Source organism: Lissotriton helveticus, chromosome 2_2, assembly GCF_964261635.1.
Source record: "Lissotriton helveticus chromosome 2_2, aLisHel1.1, whole genome shotgun sequence".
Classification (NCBI taxonomy): domain Eukaryota; kingdom Metazoa; phylum Chordata; class Amphibia; order Caudata; family Salamandridae; genus Lissotriton; species Lissotriton helveticus.
The window spans coordinates 439392508-439405401 of record NC_136060.1 but is presented as its reverse complement, the minus strand read 5'-3'; positions in this window follow the sequence as shown (position 1 = coordinate 439405401).

Below are 12894 nucleotides of genomic sequence, written 5' to 3'. Positions count from 1 at the left end.
GCTTCTATGGATATTGTTCAATGAAATAGCTTTGCTTACTTTTGCACAACTTTAAAGGCACATTATCGGAGAATTCAACAATCTGTACCAAAGATAAAGTTCACTGTGCAAAATTATGTTGTTTATTATTGCGACTGCATTGTCAGGGTAGAATCAATAATAGCTGCCTGACTGGGACTTCAGCATGGCAACATGGGTAAAATTAATTATACAGAAGACATCACTCCTTTGTTTAGTTAAAGAAGCAGTTCGCTGGCACAGTGAGCTCGCCCCATGCTGGAATTTCGGTAGCTGATTCCTGTTTACCTCCTGCGAGGGATAAAGCTCAGCTGTCAAAAGAAGACATGCTCACTGGTAGTGGCAGGTCTGGGCCAAGTTGGACATACGTTGGCAGCCGAGGCAGCAGGGAGCCCTGTGATTGACCGGCCGAGGTAAGGGGGAAAGCCGCACACATGCATTCGGTGAGTTGCACGGAGAGGACCTGTTTTGAGGGTGTGGCAGTGGGCATCCCTTCCCCTCTGGGACCCAGGAGAGATGACTATTAATGTGTGGAGGCTGCCCTACAATATCCTAGATGACTTGGCTCATGGCTGCCTGCCCTACGTAGGAAGGACCGGGGGACATGGAGTGGGCTGTGAGTCTCGGTGCAGGAGAAGTAAAAGGTGCTGGTGCGGTCAAGTCGGTCTGCTTGGAAGTGCAACACATCAAGTGCTGCAGGACTGGGCCCCATTCTAGATTAAATATGATGCATACAAAAGGCCCCCACTCCAGTCAGTCTAACCAGATTGACAAATACACCGTCTCCCTTGGTGCAGCAGAGGTGACTGTAGATATCATCATACAGCCTGGGTGCCTAGAGGATCGAATCAGGCTTCTGATCCCACTCTCAGAGACAATGGAAAGCAATAAGAAACCTGAGAAATACACTGGAGCCTAAGTTGGATGTGGTGACAGAAGAGGTTAACCTGCTCCAACAGGATTTCTGAGGAACGGCAGAGAAGGTGGCCATGGCTAAAAAAAACATAGGTAGCCCACAATCCAAAATGAAACGCCTGGAACAACAAGTAACTAAGCTGCCTAAGCAGCAGTGAGAAGTATTGGTTAGGCTTAAGACCAAGAAGGGAGAGTGTGATGGAACAATATCCGAGTGGTGGGGGTTCCCGAAGGGGTGAAGGGACAGTCTGCTGACCTATTCATGGAAGACCTGATACGCAATACACTCCACCCGAAAATATTTCTTCTCAATGGAAAGTGCACATCGGGCACTGGGACCACTGGAGGACCCTGCGGTCCCACGCACCATATTAGCACGTATCCTTAATTTTAGGGACCATGACTCTATTCTATAAGCGGCCAGGTCATATGGGGACCTACAGTATTTAAACGCAATGATTAGATTCTTTCTGGATTTCGCTCTCCAGGTACAGCCCCAATGTCAAACGTTTGACTCCAGCAAAAAGGCCCACAAAGAGAAAAATATAAAATATATGATGATGTACCCAGCCAAACTGCGGATAGTCGCTGAGGACAAATCACACCTATTTGTGACTCCAGAAGCAGCATGGGACTGACTGGAGGGCTGGAACAAAGTAGGATACAGACGTAACAAAAAGAAAGGACGAGGAGAGACTCTGGAATTACAGAACCTGGAACCCCCATCCAGCCCTCTGGAACAAAGAATAGGCCCTGATCCAAACTGAACACGAAGATATTCTGATGCAGGGTGGTGTTTATCTGAGTAAAGGGAAGTGATAAAAATTAGAAAGCTATGCAGCATTTGAACCATGTTATTTAACTAAGGGACGCCTGTAGTTTAACCGGATCTGGAGAAAATTGGGGATGAGTGGTGGTCCCGCACAGAAGTAAGTGTAATGGGAATGTTTAATTTTATAGGGGTGACTATTTTTGACAAGTTCTTATCAGTATATGATGGCGGCGGTGGTAACACCCACCCACTGTTCCGTGCACAAGTTTGGGCGCCAGGTATTCTGCTGGTTGGGGAAGTTTGCAGTTACTGTAGAGTTATGAGATTAAGGGTAGCAGGAGCAGAGAGATAGTTGGCAGTTAGGTGTTCTTCTGACACACAGGGAACGGAGGTATGCCAGTACTGATAGAGCGGTAGAATACACATATGGACATGGAATGTAAAAGGGTTAGGCAACAAGATTAAACATACCCTAGTGCTCCAGCATATTAAACGTCACTCTCCAGATTTTGTTCTGCTTCAAAGACACACCTGAAGGGCAATCACTCTAAGGCACTGGACCGTTTTGGATATACACTCCTGGTCTATGCAGGCTGTTCCACAGATTCACGTGGTGGTCATTCTAGTCAAAACTTTGTTTCCATTCGCAGTGTCTAAGGTGTGGTGTGATGCCCAGGGGTGCTATGTGGCCATTTCAGGTGTGTGGGAGGGTCCCGTCTTGAACATATGTCTTGTTTATATCCCACCCAAGGTTCATACTGGAATCATACTGGAATCCTTCCTAAATTCAGGGCTTCCCTCTTGGAGCTCCCGGTTGGGACATTACTGCTAAAATGCGATATGAATGCTGTGCTAGACCCCACTGGAAATAGACTGGGAGTGACACAGGGCCGCTCAGATGAGGGGACACTTCCAAACTTTGTGTCAGCAATGAGGATGAATGATCCCCATTGAGACTCCATAACCCTCACCAGTCACAGTATACATTCATTTCTGCACCCAATGGCTCCCTTTCACGTCTTGATTACCTCTTTGCCCGCCATGATCAGTTGGGATGTTTTGTGGATGATAGGAGATGAGTTATATTTTTAAGAAAACCAGTGATCAGTATCAACCCCATGCATACTCTGGGAGGCATTTAAGACTGTGATCCATTACCAGACCCAGGCCTTGGTGGGGGGAAGGAATGCAGGCATTGAATATAGGTACATTGAGCCTGACTTCCTTGCCCTCAGCACAGGAAGTGGCAGAGGGTGGAGGCTCGGAGGTACAAAATAGACTGCAATTGCGCCAGCATAACCTGCGGCCCCCAGCTGACAATGCAGCACGGTCCTATGCTCTGGCAACACAGCGCCTAATCTATGATGTTGGAAATAATGCTTCCAAAATACTGGCCTGGCTTGAGAAAAAAGATAGAGACAGGACATGGGTAGTGGGTGTCAGGGATAGGACAGGAGTCCTATAAACAATGAGAGCTGATATAGCCAACACATTTGCCACCTACTTCGTCGACTTATGTACCTCAGTCTGTACCAGAACAAGATGTGACAAGTTTCTGAAAGACTTCTTCCTGCAGACTTGCAACACCATTTGGCTTTGCAGCGCGCACAATGTAATTTGTTTTATTTATTTATTTACTTAACTCCGATCGGACGTTTGCCGGAGTTTACTACCACCCCCACCCTCCCCCTCCCCCATGGCTCCACTGCACTCCCTCGAGGAGCCGCCACTGCTTTCCGTTGAGGCGAGGCACCAGGAAGGGATGCCGGCTATCGCCACAGATTTTTGCCCTATTGCTGGAGCCTCTTGTGGCCTGGATCAAGGCTGATTCGATGGTATGAGACATCCCCTGGAAAAGCAGTTGGGAAGAGTGAGTCTCCCTGTACACTGACAATATTCTGTTGTATGGGTTACCGACGTATTTTTTGATAACCTACATCCTACACATGTTTTACTTGTTTGGTATCTACTCAGGTTACATAACTTATTGGGCTAAGTTTGTGTTCTTCCCTCTGTCGGGCCCCCCCTAACCTTCCAGCACAATGTGAGGCCCTGGTTGAATTAATAGATTTTAGATTCTTTGGACTATTCACGACCAGAGATCAGTCTCTCGTTCTATAATGCAACCTCACCCCTCAGCTAGAAAGGCTTTGATCGTTTGTGATGCATTGGCATACCATCCCTCTATCCTTACTAGGAAGGTCGGCTCTATATAAGATGATGTCCCTCCTGAGGTTTCTCTATGCTTTGCAAAATACACCTTATCCCATTTTCCAGAGCGTCTTCAAACAGGTAGACCAGGAGATCTGTAAGTTATTATGGCAGGGAGGCGTACTTCATATTGTTAAAAAGAAACTTCAGGGAGGGCTCTATGATGGTGATTTAGCAATCCCAGATATCAAGAAGTATTGTTGGGCCTCGCAACTTTTGGTGATTAAATGAATGGGTACACTCAGACTGGGGTGAACCAGCCTATAGGGTAGATAGAGAGGCGATGCCAGGTTATAACTATGAAGTTTCTTTATCCACTCGTATGGGAAGGAAGGGCCTCCCCATACATACTGCCACTGTGATAAAATGTTGGGCTGAAGCCGAGATTCACGTGGGGAAGCGAGAAGCACTGATGGCCATGACTCCCCTCTGGTGCAGTGATAGACTGGATAGAAACGTAAATATGCTGCCGATTACTGGACACTACCCGTGTGGAACCTGTGTAGTGTGCAAATTAACGGACACTACAAAGACAATACAACTAACTGAAACGCTCTTGTGGACCCAGAGACAGCACACCAATTGTAATTCGACCCATGTGGTATACTTAGTGAGCTGCCCATGCCAGAAGAAGTATGTGGGCATGACTTGCAGAAAAGTTAAGTTGAGAATAGGAGAGCACAAAAGTAATATCAGACTGAAAAAGAATACCACCAAACTGTGTAATCACTTCGGTGAAGTTGGCCGCACCTGTGAAGAATTAAGATGGACAGTGTTAGAGATATTAACCAACAAAACTCCAAACGCAGAAAAAATACTCTTCGAAAAAGAACAAAGGTGGGTGAACCGCCTCCAAACGCATGTCACAGGTTTAAACGATGATATACCATGGCATCAGTTCTCACAATGAAATAGAAAAAGTTATGCTTTCCACTGTATTCATTTGGATAATATATCGAACTGTATTAACCAGATTACGAAATATAGAGAATAACTAGCTTAATTACCATTGAGTATTCAAATACAATATAAATATTTTCAGGCAGGTATGTAGTATCTCAAAAACATTATATGACGCTATTTCGCTAAGTATTTTCAATGTACATAACAAGGACAACCCTAGTCCTCTTTCTACTTCCTCTCACATTCATGCACCATCAAAAGAGGAAGAGGAAACGGCATCCGCCTACCCAGGGGCAGAGCCAGCACAAGACGCCAGAATTGCTGTAACATGCGGGTAAGAATGGCGGCCATGAGAGACTTCCCTCGACAATACTATGAAGTAAGTGATCTACAATTGTAAAACATGTTGTTACCTATCCACAGCTCGGGTTGCACTGCCTTCCCACGCGCCCTGAGGAGGATAGTGAATATTCGTGTTAAGGTAAATGTTGACGAGCACAAAAATGCCGAGTTCTACAGTTTGCCTTAGTATAAAAACTACGTAATTATGATTAACCTGCTTAAATAGATTCATGCTGGTAAAATGTCATATCGTAAAAGATATCTCACCATATTCATATGTCGAGTGATACAAAAGAACCTGTTCCTCCGTGCCTGCTGTGTGAATAATTTTTATCATTAGTCAAACCTTTGCTGCATACGATTATCGCTTTAACAGTTAGTAAATGCAACATAGCTAACATGTACCTAGCTTAATATCTCTCTCTAATGACGATTACCATCCTACTACCGTGGATATTCTCGTATGAATTGGCGGTAGCCACAATACGCGAGGAAATTTAAAACAAATATTGGGCTTACTGAAACAATACTGCTCCCAAATCCTAGGAGTCAGTCTGTGTGAACTGTCTGTTACATCTTGGGCGTTTGACGCTCTACACAGTAGCCAAGCAATATTACATATCTCTTCTGAAATAGCTGAGTCCCAGTATGTCCCCCCATTCCCTCTTGACTTCTTTCGATTTTAAGAATGCCCCAAATGAGGTGTATCACGATGTTTTGTAATTCAAAACAGAGAAAACAGACCTTGCTGTATGAAGAAATCTCTCAATACTTAACGATAGAGATGACTTTTCTCCTATGTGTTTGTGTTTGTTTCCCTTTAGGAAACTAGATATTGTTCTTAACAAGTGGTAACCAATAGTATACACCCTAACAACAACTACACAAATGGTGTGAGTATTTTATCTTGTTTTGTTCTGGCGAAGGCTCTACAGACCCGGCTGGGCCGAGAGAGCTGAAACATGTCGACCGTTTACTAAGTGATACAGTCCAATCCAGTAACTTGATTGACCAAAGTATCCAACTAATTTTTAACTAACAATACATCTCCTTTTTCATTAAAATTCCTCAATTTGGAGAGATATTGTTTTTTAGTGAGATTACAAAGTTTTCTTCTTCCCTCATCTACTACTTTTCTTTACCTTCCCTCTGGAGGTGTCTCTCAAATTTCTAGACACTGCTTTTCAGACCAGAGGTTGCCTTGGATAAGGCAGGCATACAGCACGTTATTGGGCACTCGATGATTATGCCATAACGCTGAGTGTGGGGCGGAAAACAGATATACACCGCAAATATCCACCAGTGTTTATGAGGGGGTTCCATTATAACCAATGGTCTTTCTGCTACAAGTGTCCATTCTCCTTTCTGATTAACAGACTTTATAATGGGGAACTGAATGGATTCCAGATCCTCCTCCCTACTACCTGATTACGTTGGTAGAGGTTTCTAACTTGACCGGCATCCCAAGATGGGCAAAAATAGGTACTGAGCACCTCGGGATATATGGAGGAATGGTGCTTTTCTTTCGACACCCTAAGGCAGGAATTTGATTTAGTAGACTCCCAGACACTCCACTACCACCAGCTGGAGCACGCTCCTAGGATACACATCCAGGAAGGAACAAGCCTTCATGATTCCCCTTCCTTGGAATCCAGTTGACTGACCCTATGCCACACAGGGGGGTCTCAGTGATCTATCAAAAACTAATGAGGAGGAGCAAGATGGCGGCTACATAGAACGCCTATAAACTCACAAGTGATTGCTCCATTGATGCGGTTTCATCTTTGATAGCAGGAGAGGAATTATCATGCTATAGTATACCTGAGTGCTAACAGATATGCTACTAACTCCCCGTGGCAGACTGTGCATGTTGGTGGGGCTCTTTGTGCGATCGAGGAGAGCGCAGAGAGCGATTGCATTACTGCTGAAAAGGCTGGTTGTGCTTCCACTACAGGGTGATGTCTCAGTTCTTGACCCTACAATGCTGCAGCGTACTAAGCCAGCTAAGGAGAAGGAGAAGGAGTGGAGGGAGGTTCCCTGCCTCCCCCTCCACAATTAGTTGAGTCCTGGAAACAAAGAAACAAGCATTTGCAATGCAATAGGTCTCGCATTCACACGAGTTTGAGCTATTGGCATTGTAGATGACAATGCCTTTTATATATGTTTTGGGTTTTAAACCATAAATAAAAGGCATTGTCATTTACAATACTAATAGCTTAGGCTTTTGCACATGCTAGACCTATTGCATTGCAATAAAGGGCCGCCTCGACCGCTTCTTAGATTGTAAACATTAGAGGAAGAGACCAGCCTGCGACGACTTCAAAGTTGTGATAAATAGTGCCGTGAAGAAGATGTGTAAGTGCTGTAAATTACACAGGCACAAAGTGTGAAGTGAGAATTACATATGATCCAAGCTACAAACATTAAGGAAGAGCTCCAACACCTTTCGATCTGTGATTACTCCGTTGTGGCTCTGGAGGAAGAGCAAAGGGGGCTATTTCCTGCCCTCTCCATGATTTGAGTGTGCAGTGTGGCATGTCTAATGTAATTTCTATCTTTGGACTAATAAAACAACTCCAGCTGTAGTAGGGTCCTGGTTTCATCTACTGGTGCAGGGCAGGCAGTGCTTTATGGCAGGCATGGAGGGAGGGAGGGAGGGATGGCCATGGCTGCAGCTCCGGCCTCGTACAGGGTCCCTGCTATTACTAGTGAGAGAGAGGCGCTGAGGTGGTGCTATTGGCATTGGTGGTGGTGATTTTCCTGGGGGTGGTTTGGAGGTGGTGGTATTAGTTGTATTAGTGGTGGTGGCATTGGTGGGGTGGTATTGGTGGCGCTATTGTCATTGGTGGTGGTGGTGGTATTGGTATAGGTGGTTATGGTACTATTTGTGGTGGTATTGGTGGTGGTGGTGAGGGTGGTATTGGTAATAGTGGTATTGGTGGCAGTATTGGGGGTGGTGGTGGTGGTATGGTGGTGGTGATATTGGTGGTATTGGCGGTGATGGTATTGGTGGTGGTGGTTTTGGTGGTGGTCTTGGTGGTGGTGGTATTGGTGGTGGTATAGGTGGTGGTATTGATGGAATTGGTGGAGTTAATGGTATTGGTATTGGTGATGGTGGTATTGGTGGTGGTATTGGTGGTGGTAGTATTATTGGTGTATCTGGCATTGGTGGTGGTATTGGTGGTATTGGGGGATATTGTTGGTGATGGTGGTTGTACTGGTAATGGTGGTGCAATAGGTGGGAGTCCAATCCAAAAATCCTTTATTTCTGCCATTTGAGACCATAAAAGATTTGTTAAAAAACATTTAAAACACATCAGACAGAGAATAAAAACAAGGCAGGGTACATTACACAACTAGTTCAATTCCCTGTAGGATCTAGGCATGAGGAGGCAATTAACTCTATTACATTACAGTTCATAACACGTTTAACAGATCAATCTTATAATATTTTTCCCCTTATCTGCCACATGGCCATTAAAAACTTGCCAACTGCAAAAACTATATAGTGCAGGGTACTTGTCTTCAGAATTCTGTATGAGTGTAAATAGTTTCTAATGCCCAAGTTCCTACACAGTGGCATTAGCCAATATTTCCTCGGTCTAGTGTAGGAAGGGCAAAAAAACAACACGTGTTTTTCGTCCTCCTCATTCTTACTGCACCCAGGACAGATTTTATGATCCAACGCTGTCCATTTGCAAGTGAAAGTTTTAAGGGGCAGGGTGCCTAGCCTCCATTGAATGAAGAGTTTCCTTGCCAGAATAGGAGATATAATATCCATAAAACCTTCAAAATAAAAAGAATTTTTGGTGTCCAAAAATTGTTCAGTTAGGATGCCGACTTTGGATGCACACACCAGGGAAACTAGACTTTTCTCCTTGAATATTTCAGCGAGCCTTTTGCGTGGCACCCCTTGGCAACCTCTTTCAGGAACCTCCCACAGCTCTGGAAGTCCCATGCGATAGAATTCTCATTTGATGTATGCCAACCACGGAATTCTGTCATGATGGTTAATGTTCAGGACATACTTGAGATCTTCCCTGTAGTGGGCAAGTTCACCAGTGGACCACAGCCTGTGCCACAACCTCAGTGGTTTTAGTGCCAAATCATCCCCTATTGAAGGGAGCCCCAGATCTAATCTCAAAGGTAGCAGGGGTGTACCTTGGGGAAGAACCAAGAGGCGTCTGAGGAAGTTATTCTCTACCTTGACAAGTTCTGTCCCAGCTTGGTAGTGGTATTGGTACTGGGGTGGTATTGGTGTGGTGGTAGCATTGGTGCTGGTGATGGTATTGATGGTGGTGGTGGTATTGATATATGTGGAATTGGTAGATATGGTATTGGGTGAGGTGGTATTGGTGGTGGTGGTGGTATTGGTAATGGTGGTGGTTCTATAGGTGGTACTGGAATTGGTGGTGGTGGTACTGGTGGTGGTGTAATGACATGCAATGTAATGGTATTGTTTAGGCATTGCTATGTAATGAACATTTCCTCTTCTACCAGATCCTATGGGAGTGCCCACTTATACACCGATACTGGAAAAGATATAGCCATTGTTATATCAATGGCTATATCAATGTTATATCAATGGTACTCTCAGTGGAAATCCCACTCGAGGCAAAATGATGATACATGGGGAGGCAAACTGGCCAAGACACACCAGGATATGGCTGACACTGGCAGCAGGGGTGGCCAAATGCCTCCCGCCATTGGTAACAGACTAGGAAAAAGATCTAGACTAGTGCCTGACAGCAGAGGAAGTGGTGTACCGTAGCCGTGAATGCCCCAAGAAGTTTGAGAAATTATGGGGTCCTTTGCAATTATATTGGGGAATAGACCTAGATAGATAATTTCCTCTGGATCAATGATAGATTTCATTGTAGAGTGAAAGGGAATAAATGAACAATGTCCCCAATGTTTGTTCATGTATTTTGATTGTAAAAGATCAGTTAGACCTATATGTAAAGCGAGAACTTACCTTTCGATAAAATCATACTGCAACATATCTACGCAACTGCTATGTATTGTCAACTCTTGTATTATTTGATGAGAATGTTCAATAAAAACATTTATAAAAAAACTAAAGGATTCTACCATTCTACTATGGGTTGTCCACCATTTTCCCATTAAGGGGCCGACTCCTATGTCAGACGGACTCAGGTCTGTCCGTCATTGGTCAGGAGCAGTAACCCACCGACCTGCTGTTGTGGGTTACGGCCCTGCTAATACGATGCGATTGAACTGGGGTTGGTTGCATTCGTACACTTCACAATGAAGGCATGCATTCCGAGCGGAATGAATGCCTGCATTGGGAAAAGCAGGGGTGCAGTTCATCCCTGCACCCTGTGGCCGGCACCCCAATGTGCCTGCCACCGGGTGCAGGGATCCACAGAGGGGCTCTATAGGTGCCCCCAGGCTGCCATTCGGCAGCCTTGCACCCATGGGGGCCCTATGAAGGATCTCAGATGGGCTCTCCAAGCCGGTCGTAGGCCATCCGGTAATCCAAGTCGGATTCCATTCCGACCGAGCCCATCGGAATGGCTCGGTCAGAATGAAATCCTTCCGGCACAGACCGATTCGGTCGGAAGGGCTCCAAATCGGAATTGGCCCCTAAGTGTTACCTTCCAGTATTCAGCAGACAAGGTGCTACAGCCCTGTTGTCTGTCTCTGCATCCCCTACCCTGTATCCCCCTGCCACGGTTTAAGAAGTGAGCCTATTTCTATATTTGTGTTCACTGACCTGCCCTTGCAGGGACCAGGTCAGTGCTTAATTTGTAAAAAATATAAGTGCCAGGGCTCTCATCAGGAGGCAATTGCCCCTGCTATTCTGCCACTGATTGTAACAACACAACTTTTAACCCTCACTCTCCCACAAGTGTTTACAGTTGGACTATTCTAGGCCCCCAAAGCTATTTGAATGGATTATGCAGCATGTAATAGTCTTTTTATTGTATATTGAATTAATAATTCACTACTGTTGTGGTCGTTTCTAAACTAACCATGCAGTGTCACCTTGTGGCAGACTGTCATAATCAACCGGTGTTCACAATAAAGTGCCTGTCCGAGCACTGGAAACCACTCGCTCAAATTGAGCACTGGAGGAGATAGCTGACCTCTGCTTACAATTTATGTGGCTAAATGGAACAGATGAGGAACCCGAGTGGCCAAATAACCTCTGTGCAGCCAACAGTAAAATCAAGTACCAATACCACAAAGGGAATTATTATTAAACTTCCTTAGACACCTAATGCAGCAAACCCAGAACACCTATCCTGCATCATGGGAAATGCAAAATAATGAATAAAAAATATAATCTACATTATGCCTATTATTGGTTTCCCCACCATACCACCTCTTCGTCACAGAATCATTGATATGAGACTTCATGTAGCTATCCCAAATGGCTACCAGCATCAAAGTAAGAATTGTTAAAAGTCTAGTGGCTCCAATCTTCCTTGAGTCTACAAGCCTCGAAGTCTACTCAGCTCAAAAGTATGCATGTTTAGTTTTCATACAAGTCTTCTTGGCATCCTTTCTTGATATCTTTTGACCACAAAGCATTATTTGTTGAGGCCTTCCTGGTATGTGAATCAAATATCAGAATTAACAAGTCAACCCTGTGCATCTTGGGAGGCTTTAATACCTAGTTTGTTAAAGGCGATATTCCCTAGATGAAGGCCTCTACACTAACCTTCAATCACTCAATTAGCATCAACAGGTCACTGGAACTACACATAATTCAGAGCATACACTTGATGGTATGTATTTTGATGTCTGCCATCCAATTACATAGACAACAAAGAGACCTTCTTGAGAGATTCTCATCGGTTGCCACATCAGAAAGTTAGTTGTATCAAGGTACAAACAATAGTTAAACAAACCTCACTTCTCCAAGTACATCTCTGATGCTTCACATACAACTAAAAACGACTCAAAAATATTTCAAGAATTTTGAAGAACAGACTGTATCTCAGACTGCATCAATCACACTCAAATCCCTGCATCTGTACAGCAGAAAACATGACTAAATAAGCCAAGATTTTGACCCTTTTCTAGAAAAGGTTCTCCACACCCACATTAAACTACCATTGGGGTCAATATCTTTCCAAGATACTATATAACTAAGAGGCATAAGTACAACAAAGTGGCGGAGAGTGGTGTTAGCCTCCTTGGCTTAACGTCACTTCTGAAATGCAGGGCTGCACCATATTTAAAACATTATGGTGCAGCCCTGCGTTTCTCCCTGCGCTGGAGCTAAATTTAGCAGCCTAGCGCCAATGCAGCCACCCTTTTACCATAGTGCTTGGGTGTTTGCGTTGAGGGGAAGATTGTTTATGTGCGGGCAGGTCTCCCTTCCTGCACATAAACAATCTTTAAATGGCATTTTGTCACTTCTAGGAGTGCAGCTTAATGCAGCACACATAGATGTAACAAAATGTCATTTAAAAAAAAAAAGATTGTTTATGTCCAGAGAGGGTCACCTTCCTGCACATAAACAAACAATGGCCTGTCGCTGTTTCTATGTGTGCATCATTCAGAACCAGAATCAAAAGCTGCTCGCCAAGTCCCTCCGGACCAGACATTGAATGAGCCACCAGAAGACACGTGATCTATAGACACGGGGTCTAGCATTTCCGATGGTTGCGGGTATGCAGTAACTGGCAACCATCAGGTCCTGTGAACCAACAAAAGTAAAGGTTGGAAAGACAGAATCCCATTTTTGCCCTCATGAAGTT